We start from the raw sequence: 10,376 nt of genomic DNA on the forward strand, positions 1-10,376 counted from the left end.
GTGTCTTGTGATTACTAAAACAAGGCCCTGCCTAAATTTTATGAGCTCCCTAAGAAAAATGTTACTGCAGAGTGGACTTCTGTATTGGCATCTTTTGTGCTATAGGACTGTGCTGGTTAAGCTTAATTGTGTCAACTTGATTGGCTTCAAAAGCTTCCAGGAGATTAGTGAAGCACACTTCTGGATATGTCTGGGAAACATATCTGGGTAGTATGTCCTGAGGACTGTGTCTTTTCCCTTGCTCTTTCTCTGGCATTGCTCCCATACTCTGAACTAAGGATCTTTGCTCCACTAAGTCCTGCCAGAATTGTTTTTACATTGGAAGCCACCTACCATGGACTGAATCTCCTGAAACCCTGTGTCAAATTAAAACTCTCCTTTATATTATGGGTATCAGGTATTGTGTGCCGGTGATGGACAAACCAAGCAATATAAAAATATGCTTGTATTTCTTCATTGTTCTTATCAGTTCACTTGTGTCTTTCCACTAACCTGCTTGGGAATCAGACCATCCCTCCTTAAAGAAGTGGCTGTACCCATACAGATAATGTTCATTTTTTAAAAACTAAAAAGCAGATGAGAGTTTTGAATTTTTAATCTGCAAAGGGTTTTGTTGTCTTATGTTTAGTTAAAATTAAATATGCAGATTTTCTGTTATTATTGTGTAGGTTTAAATAAATTCACACCCTCATTGACTGTATGAGGAGATGAACACAGAACCAACGTTTAAGCCTGACAGAGAAGGAAAGAAGTGTGCTTTATTCACAAGAGGAGGTAGTTGATATTTATAAAATATACAACTCAAAATTTAAATCAATATTGTAAAATTAAAATGCACACAATTTAGAAATATCTGTGATGCAATATAAGTTTACAATAATCTTCAGTGAAGAGGTAGTCTTGACTTTAGAATGTTGTAAGCTTTTTACAAACTTGCAGAGGTGTGCATACACAAATATCTATATCATTTTATAACCCTTCTTTCATGCCCTGCCCCATATAGCATTTTGAAGCATTTTGTGATATTTTCCCTGTTATCTAGTATTTTGCCACAGTTATCTTAGAAAGTATATAGGTCCTAAATACCATATTCCTTGGTGATTAAGACATTCCAAAGACTGCCTTACAGAAGATAAAAGCCAAAGTAAATTGGCAGCCTGCTATAGATGTAACACTAATATCCCACATCATTAATGCTATATATAAGCAGCTCTGAGTAAAACAAATCTGCACACTTAACAACTTCTTGACGGTGAAAACTATGAAATATTTAAAGAAGATAGAAATAAGAAAAATTTTAAAGTAGCTGAAAACATTTACATTGATGATTTTTCATGTGTTGTTCCAAATTTTATGGAATATTTTAAGCAGAAAGTCCAGTGCCATTTAATTATGTGATCATATAATAAACCCATTTTATTTAAGTAATTCCTTTATGTTTCTTTTTCTTTCTCTGTATACTTGTATAAGTATGTTCTTTCTCCCTGTGCAGTGAGCAAATTCATCCTACCCATTAGTAGAGGAAGAAAATTGCTGGTTGCTATTTATATTAATAATGACTCACCAACTCTTTAAAATTTGTCAAAAAATTTCATATTAATTGATGCAGAAAAATCTATATTTCCTAAGAATAGGAATGGCATTACTTACTGGAGTCAGTTATGACAAAAGCTACATGTAGTAGGCAGAAAACTAAGTAAAAGAAATATGTCTAGTTCCAGTTCTGGTTATGCCCAGATGACTAATCTCAGATCAGTCAGTTAAACTTGCCAAGTATTCCTTATCTATGAAATAGAAATTAAAAACATAATCAAACCTTTCTCAGATGTGAGGATTAACTTATAACTGGAACAGCAAACCACAGTGGGCTCTTATACAAAAGCCCTTCTAAGAAGGTGAAGAACTGCAATTCAATCGTAATACTACATTCTCTTCAATATGAACTCTTTTAATTCTCATAGTAGCCCTGTTCTTCATAGGTAGGCAATATCTATTTCCACAGATCACTACATTAAGTTTCAAAGAGGTTCTTTTGCCAACTTTATGATGAATTGGCCGTCAGTAATACTTTATTTGTTGATGTCCAATTAGAACTTTTTCTTTTGGTTCCTTCAGTGTGCCTCTTCCAAATTGATTAAAATACACAAGTATAAAGGCTCATACCTTCCTTAATTTATGTGAAATACACTTTTTGTTTTTTAATAAATGCAAATTACATGGCACATTATATTTTTTTTCTGTCCTGGGAATCGAACTCAGAACCTTGCGCTTTCCAGGCAGGTACTTATGCCACTGAGCTATATCCCTGGCCCATACATGGTACATTATAGTTGTTCTCTTCCAATATTATGTATTGTTTATTTCTCTTGTGATTAATATATAATTTGAACTATATTACACCTGTATATGCACAAAAAACAATGTAAGACATACAGGGTTCAATCCTATGCTTGATTTCCGGTATCCCCTGGGAATCTTTGAGCATATCTTCCATGGAGCATTCAGGACCAATGTAATACGTTAATATGTGAGGTAAAGGGAAAGTCACAAAGGAAAATAGATTTTCCCCTTGGACAGTGTAGCAGAAGAAACCTCAGAGATGACTTATAATAAAGAAAGGTTAAGGATGGTGTGTGTTGGGGTAGGTGTTAATCTGGAATTTTATGAAGGAAACAAAAAGTAATTTTGTATTGTGGAATCCCAAAGGAGAATAAGATTATTAAAATATTGCAAGGTGAACCATAGTAACTTCTACACTACAAGAATTGAAAGGAGAATTAAGGTGTGGTGATTAGAATGAACAGTATTTCATCCACACAGAATGAGGAAGAGATAATTCAAGTGGGATGCTTCTTTTGTATTACAATTTACTCTTTGATATTAGAAGTTATTTTATGCTCAATATGTTGAAATAGAGGTGAGTAATGATTTTTGCAGAAACTGTATATTCTATAAAGAACCTGGCATAAAATCTTAAACTACTGATAGTCTTTATTACATTACTGTTACAGCAATCTTTCAAAGAGTATTTTTTATAATGTCATATAAACCAAACCATTACCAAAATTTCAATAAAGATATTACTTCCTTATCTCATTAGGTTCTATCTTCAATTTTTTATAATTTAAAATTAGGTAATCTGGGGCTGGGGATTTAGCTCAGCAGCAAAGCACCTGCCTGGCAAGCGCAAGGTCATGAGTTCGGTTCCTGGTACCGAAGAAAAACCAAAACCAAAAATAAATAAATAAATAAATAAAACTAGGTAATCTGTTTGAATAAGAGAATTCAGTTCTTTTAGTAAAGAGAATCTTCTTTTCGTCCTCTATCCTTGGTCACTAAAGAGCAGCGACCGACTGCTCTGATCTGACATGAAATAAAGAATGGAAAGGAAGCATGAACGTGTGTGTGCATCTGTGTGCATTGGGGAACAAGGAGTCAGGCAGGAGCAGCTGGGGAAAGGAAGATAGGAGATAAGCGTCAGTGTTTTCCAGTTGTTCGTGCAGCAGTTCTTTATGGCTTCATTAATCAATACTAGCATCAGAAACCACTTAAAGCATAGGACACTAAAAAAACTAATTGTGAAAAATTAATGACTTTCTCTCACCACAACATAATGCCACTTAGGTGCCCAGCATAGTGCTAGGAGTTCGATCAATGATTTATCAATCAAAAATAAATGTGATGTTTTGTTAGGTTTTTTTTTTCTTTAAAATTAAAAAGATGTATACATGTGACATAGGATTTTAGGAAGAGGAGGGAAGGGAATGCTACTAAAAATGGAAATTAACTGATAATGTTTAGCATGCTTTCTTCTAATTAAGCCTGTTTTAACTTATAAGAATTAAATTTTAACATAATTTTATCTTCCAGGGTTTCCCAGGATCCCTGGCCCGATTACACAATTAGATGCATCTTCCCTTAGACTGAATATTTCCTTTCCTTTAACATCACAGCCCTTCACCCAGCCTGGCTTTTAACTAATTCTCCAGGTGTTTTCGGGTGATTAGGAAGTGTGCCTAGAGAACCATCTCACTTGCCTTGGGAGAAAAGTGCTAATAAAAGGTCAAAGCTGAGTTCGTAGGGACCGGGGCTGCTGAAACTAAGAGCATGAATCATCATTAGCTTTCACTGATGCCAAGTCATGCAAGTCTGTGAAGTTCATACAGAAAGAGAAATTTGGATCAATAGGACTTTATGCTACCATGCAGCTTGATAATTACTTTCTAAAAATTAAGTTTTCAACTTTTTTTTTTTTTTTTTCTAAAAACTTCTTCTCTGCTCTGAAAGCCAGTCTCAGTCTTTGTACCTGTAATACCAGGTAAACCTATAGTGTTCTCCTTTTCTTGATTTTTGTCATATTATGAAGAAGGTTGGCTGCATGCCTATTTTCTGTTCAATAAATTTTGCTGTCAATTTTTCTGTGGGTTGATATTTTATAACAGGATTGATATTTTAAATTCACATCTGAATATATATAACCCTAAGCTGCAAAGAGTATTTCAGTACCCTTTTTCACATTCTGCTCTTCTGCCTGTTGAAATGGTGATGTTAGTGGGAAGTGGGTTTGCTGTTTAGTTGGTAAGTGAAACATACAAGGCCATTGCTGTTTTTATTGTATTGCATGTTGACTACAAAGAGACCCACAGAGCACCATGGAATACTGTTACATTCATGGAGGAAAAATAATAGACTTTCACCTTTCTGTTGAATTTCTAAAGTAAAAACAGTCAGTCAAATTATTTTATTTTATACACTGCTTATATCCGGGAATTCTGACACTTTAATTAAAAAATCTGTTCCTCATACTGGGCATGGTGGTGCATACCTGTAATCCCAGCACTGGAGAGGCTGAGGCAGGAGGATCATTGTGAGTTTGAGGCCAGCCTGAACTACAAAGTGAACTCAAGTCCAACCTGAACTGCATATGGAGACCATGTCTCAAAAAAGACAAAAAATAATAAAACAAAAAACAAAAACAGGAAAAGAAAAAGAAAAACAACAAAACAACAGCAAAAAAACGGTAACTCTGTTCCTCACTCAGGATTGCAGATGCCTACACCATAGTTTTCTAATAACAACATGTACTTTAACATAATGATAGCTGTCTGTACATCTCAGTAGCTGCACTGGGGAATATGGAAGCAATATTTGTGTTCACCCGCTTGATAAAATGAATGGCAAAGTATATGCATGTGTGTCAAAATGTAAACCAGTGAATTTTTTTCAGTATGTGCTGTGCTACACTTTTGGGTATTTATAATTTTTTATTAAATGTTTTCTTTTGACTTTTCTTGTAGAATTAGCTCGTTTCAATACAACATTGCATGAAAATCTGCTTTTACAGCTTTGGGAGGAGGTGGAAAGTGAGTCTTCAGGTGGCTTGGCTACCAGTCACTTGAAGCATGTAAACCAAAACTTTAGCAAGATATGACACATAGAGAAGCACAGAATGAAGACCTTGATTCAAAAAAGGATACATCTTGATTCAGACAGTCAAAAGGCTACACAGTGGTCCTGTATACCCAAACGATACAGTCTTAGAACCAGGTCAGAAAATATTATGGGATTCTTGCCAAGGGTGAAGCCTATTGGGCAGAATGTGAACATTGATTCAGTGTAGGAAATTATGATGTATGATATGCTACAAAATTTTTTGAAATGCACTAATAATGAAATACAAGTAAAACATTCTATGTGCATGAATTGTATTACTCAAAAATATATCATGACATCTCACTATCCGAACTAAAAGCCTTCTTAGCAGGACTTGATCATTCTAATTGTCAGAATCTAAAGGATCTATGGTGAAGTGACAGATGTGGGATTGAGATTTATACAACAGCAATGATATTTAAGAGGTTTGGTTTCCTTCAAAATTTCCTCTGTTTTGATGACAAAAAGACCTGCAAAAAAAGAAAAAAAAAATACAACAATTTGGCTGATATATGCTCATTAAAAAGAAAACTTTGTTTCTAACTGTCAAGCAATTTATACCCCATCCCAAGCCAAGACAATTGACAGACAACTTGCACCATTTTGTGGTTGTTGAAGTTTTGTCGATATATGCCAAGTAAACCCTCAAAATATGATGTAAAAATGTGTGCCCTGGTAGAGGTGAAGACACTTTACACCTTGAATTTAGAAATGTATCCTGGAACTCAGCCATTGGTCTTTATTTGTGCAGTAATAAACCATATGAATTTGTGAACATGCTTGTTGCAGCTATTTCAAAAAGTAACCCAAATATCACATTCCAAAATTGGTTCGCCAGTTTGAAGTTACATTTGTTAAAAGTAGACCAGCACAGGAACTATTCATAAGAACATAGCAGAGATTCCTGAGAAAATGTTGCAAGTTTTTAATAGAGAAATGTATAGTATAGTCTTCAGATTTCAGAAAGACATAACATTGTCCTTCTATATGGTGAAGACAAATAAAGCAGTATTTATACTGTCAATGTTGCACCATGATGATAAGACTGATAGTGAAGCCAGGCATGGTTGTACATGCAGGAGGATCCTTTGAGTTGAAGGTCAGCCTGTGCCACATAGTGAGTTCAAGGGGAGGTTGGATTACATAGCCAGATCCTTTCTCAAAACAAATGAACAAAAAATTGATTGTAAATCCTCAACACAAAGGAAGCCAGAAATGGTCACATTTTACAACAAAATGAAAGGGTAGATGTTGTTGAGTTATGCAGCAAAACTATAACAGCACTAGAAACACAAAGCATTGGCCAATGGTTGTATTTTTCTTGATCCTATACATGTAAGGCATAAGTAGTTTCATAGTTTGCAAAGAAAATAACAAGCACAAAATATCACTGATAAATTTTCTTAGAGGATTGGGATGGGAAATGGGAAATGATTAATTAAAACAGAAGAAGAACAGCATGTATCTGCCCAAAGAACTCCTCAAGAGAATTCTAGAGAAGACCTGTGCAACATCGCAAGAACCTCCTAGGAAAACAATAAGACCACCAAGATGTCAAGTATGTCCTACCAAAGAAGTCAGGAAAACAAAACACATGTGCCATCTGTGTAAGCAATGCTTGCGTATGGAATATGCTATTCTCATGTGTGAAAACTGCCTCAAGTGCGATAATTGAAGTAAAGATTATTTTTGTGGTAGAGTTTTATTTGTATTTTGCCTGTAGTTCATATAAGAATTTATTTCTGCTGCTATTTTTTAGATTTTGTAAGCAAACACTTGATGTAAAAAATGTTGATGTTTATTATAAACACTTGCTTTATATTTGATATTTTATTTGCCTGCTATTTGCACATTGTGTAATGTAATAGGAAGCTCCTGACAAAAGAGAAGATAAGAGAGGTGACAAGCACGGCCTGCCAAACAGGAAAGGAAAGCTAAGCACATGTGCTGTCAGTGTGAGACTTGTGTATGGAACATGCTGTTGTCATATATGAAAACTATCTTAAGAGTCATAATTGAATGAAAGATTATTTCTTTGGTAGAGTTTTATTTGTATTTTCATTGTAGTTCACATAGGAATTTATTTCCGCTATTGTATGTTTTAGATCTTGTAAGCAGGTAAAGAGTTGATGTTGAAAAAGTTGATGTTTACTCTAAACATTCATTACATATTAAACATTTAATATTTTATTGATATTTTTTCAGTTAAGTACACATTTAATATAATAAAACTCATAAAATTAAAATTAATCATTCATCATTAGAGACACTCCTAAAAATTAAACATGGGCACTATACACTCTCCATGTGCCTTTCAAAAAATTTGCCAATTTTGCACGCTTGAACTTGGTACCCAGAATGACTGATCTGAAAACAACAATATGCAATATAAAACCATTATTGAACTCCTACCATCTTGTATGGTAAAGCTGTGCATCATTTCTAATTTTTTATTATTATTATTACGTGTTACTGTCTTTGATTTTTTATCAATCTTACATTCTTACGTCTGGTGACTGAGAAACTTTGTTGAAGATAACAGTATGTAATACAGCAACTATTGTTAATTCCTATCATTTTGTTTGGAGATCATGTATCATTTTTGTTGTTTTTGTGTTGCTTTGATTTTGTCTTCAATGTTGTTTTGTTAGTTTTTTCAATTTTTAAAATAAAAAAAATTGCTATGATGCTTCATAGTAAAGTAGGAGCTATGTGCAGTAGTGTGAGCCTGCAATCCTAGTGGTCTGGAAGCTGATGCAGGAGAATCACAAGTCTGAGCCCAGCTTAGATAATTTAGCAAGACTCTACCTCAAAATAAAAATGACTGGGGACAAATCTTATTGCAAAGTCTCTGGATTCAGTTCCCAGTACTGCAAAATAAGTAGATAAATACAAAAATAAATAAGTAAACTAGGATGTTCTCTGGGAGCAAGAATATCATAATTTTCTAGAAAATCAAGAATATAAGTTTGTGAGCTTGACACCATATAAGGTTGCAGTTGCATTTCATGTTAACTCAGCCATGCCCAATTGTGTTTCACTTCAAGAGAAAGGAATTTATTTGTGATTAGAAAGTGCAAGTAAAATTTTAAAGGTAGTTAAAAATCACTCAAATTTCTTTAATAATATTTATTTAGGGGCTGGGGATTTAGCTCAGCGGCAAAGTGCTTGCCTGGCAAGCTCAAGGTCATGAGTTCGGTTCCCGGTACCGGAGAAAAACAAAAAACAAACAAACAAACAAAAAAAATTTATTTAATCATAAGGTGAAAATCTGCTTTTAAATTTCAGATTTTTCTCCAAATGTGGCTTATGTGAACTAAAATACTATAAATGTTATAGTCGAGAAGTGTCTCCATGTTCCAAGCTTATAATCATTTTTGAAATTAATTAGAACTTTATTCCTTTATAAATGATTTTTCTTCACCAAGAGATGGGAATTCTTTATAATCTCATGTATTTCCAAATTCAAAATCCACTATTTCCACAAATTTTAATTTGTAAAAAATTATATCTACAACTATTTCTATTTTTGTATCAGTGCACTGAATGATTTTTTACAATATGAATACACTGTATTTAGACTTCTTTCTTCATTATATTCACCAGTCAGACCTATATAGTACTTAAATTGAGTCAAGTACTTCATTTTTAGAAAAGCAATTCAGATTATCATCAAGCACTTTTCAACTGAGACAGTAATTATAAATATTTATAACAAGAACATTTCAAAACATGGCTGCATAGGTTAAGATAAATCATAGTCTCAACAAGATGTATTTTAAACATCTGTATGAGATTTTATGTACTGTAGAAAAATCATATTTAAATATTATTTCCTATAAGAAGCTTAGGTGTGACTATATATATTACTTGTATTTGACTATCTTCCACAAATACCACCCCTCATTTCTACCATGTTGGTAAATTGTTATAGAGCCACTCACCTGTGATATTTACATATTTGTGGGGAGATGAACTAGAGATTGAACTCTGGGCTTTCACACTAAACTATGTCCCTGGCCCTTTAATTTTTTTTTTTTTTTAAAGTTTGAGACAGGGTCTCACTCAGTTGCTAAATTGCCCAGGCTGTGTTTGAATTTGTAATCCTCCTGCCTCGGCCTTCCAGGGAACTGAGATTCCAGGGATGCATTATTGCTCCTGGTGGTATTTAAATCTTCAGTGGAAATCTCCCTAAATAAATCCAGTGCTAAGCCATATTCCATTTAACATCACACGAAGGTTACATCCTCTGGTCAAACATACCACAAATATCCTAGCAAGACTATATACTGGATGCTACATAAATGTGAAGCATTTTTAGTAACTTGGAAATCGCTCAATAGGGATTTAGTAGGGATCCCTCACTAAACTACTAACCTAGTTATTTTAATATAACTAATTTTTGTTTTTTTGAAATCTAAAAGCAACAGAGTGAATCTGAGCTGGAAGATAATTTCCAACAGCTGGGATTGGCACTAGAACATAGAGCCTCTTTGTTGGGCTTTAGCCTCTGGAGGCAAGGACATCATAATTCTCTGGAAAGTAACAAAATAATTACATGAAGCACAATTTCAGATCAGCCAAAAAAGAAAACAAAAGACCTAAAATATGTGCAAGTAAACTTTTGTGTTTGTCTTTTCATGAGAGACAAATGAAAAATGAACCACTGGGCCATTGACGTGTTATGTCTATATTCACCGAAGTGGAGGGTCTAACGTAACACAACATAAACACAGGTGACGTACATAACTTATGGGTATTTTGCATATTAAGTGACTGATGGTTGTACATGGTTTCAGTGGTTAACTGGAAATATTTCCAACAGAATTCTGATTCGCATCATTTAGGAACACACAAGCTCAAAACTTCAACTACCCTATGCCCATGTTCACTGATTCTAAATGACTAATGACAAGAACATGTTACAGTGTCTTGCCTTCTGA

Source organism: Chinchilla lanigera, unplaced genomic scaffold (genome assembly GCF_000276665.1).
Source record: "Chinchilla lanigera isolate Chin_1 unplaced genomic scaffold, ChiLan1.0 scaffold00048, whole genome shotgun sequence".
Lineage (NCBI taxonomy): Eukaryota > Metazoa > Chordata > Mammalia > Rodentia > Chinchillidae > Chinchilla > Chinchilla lanigera.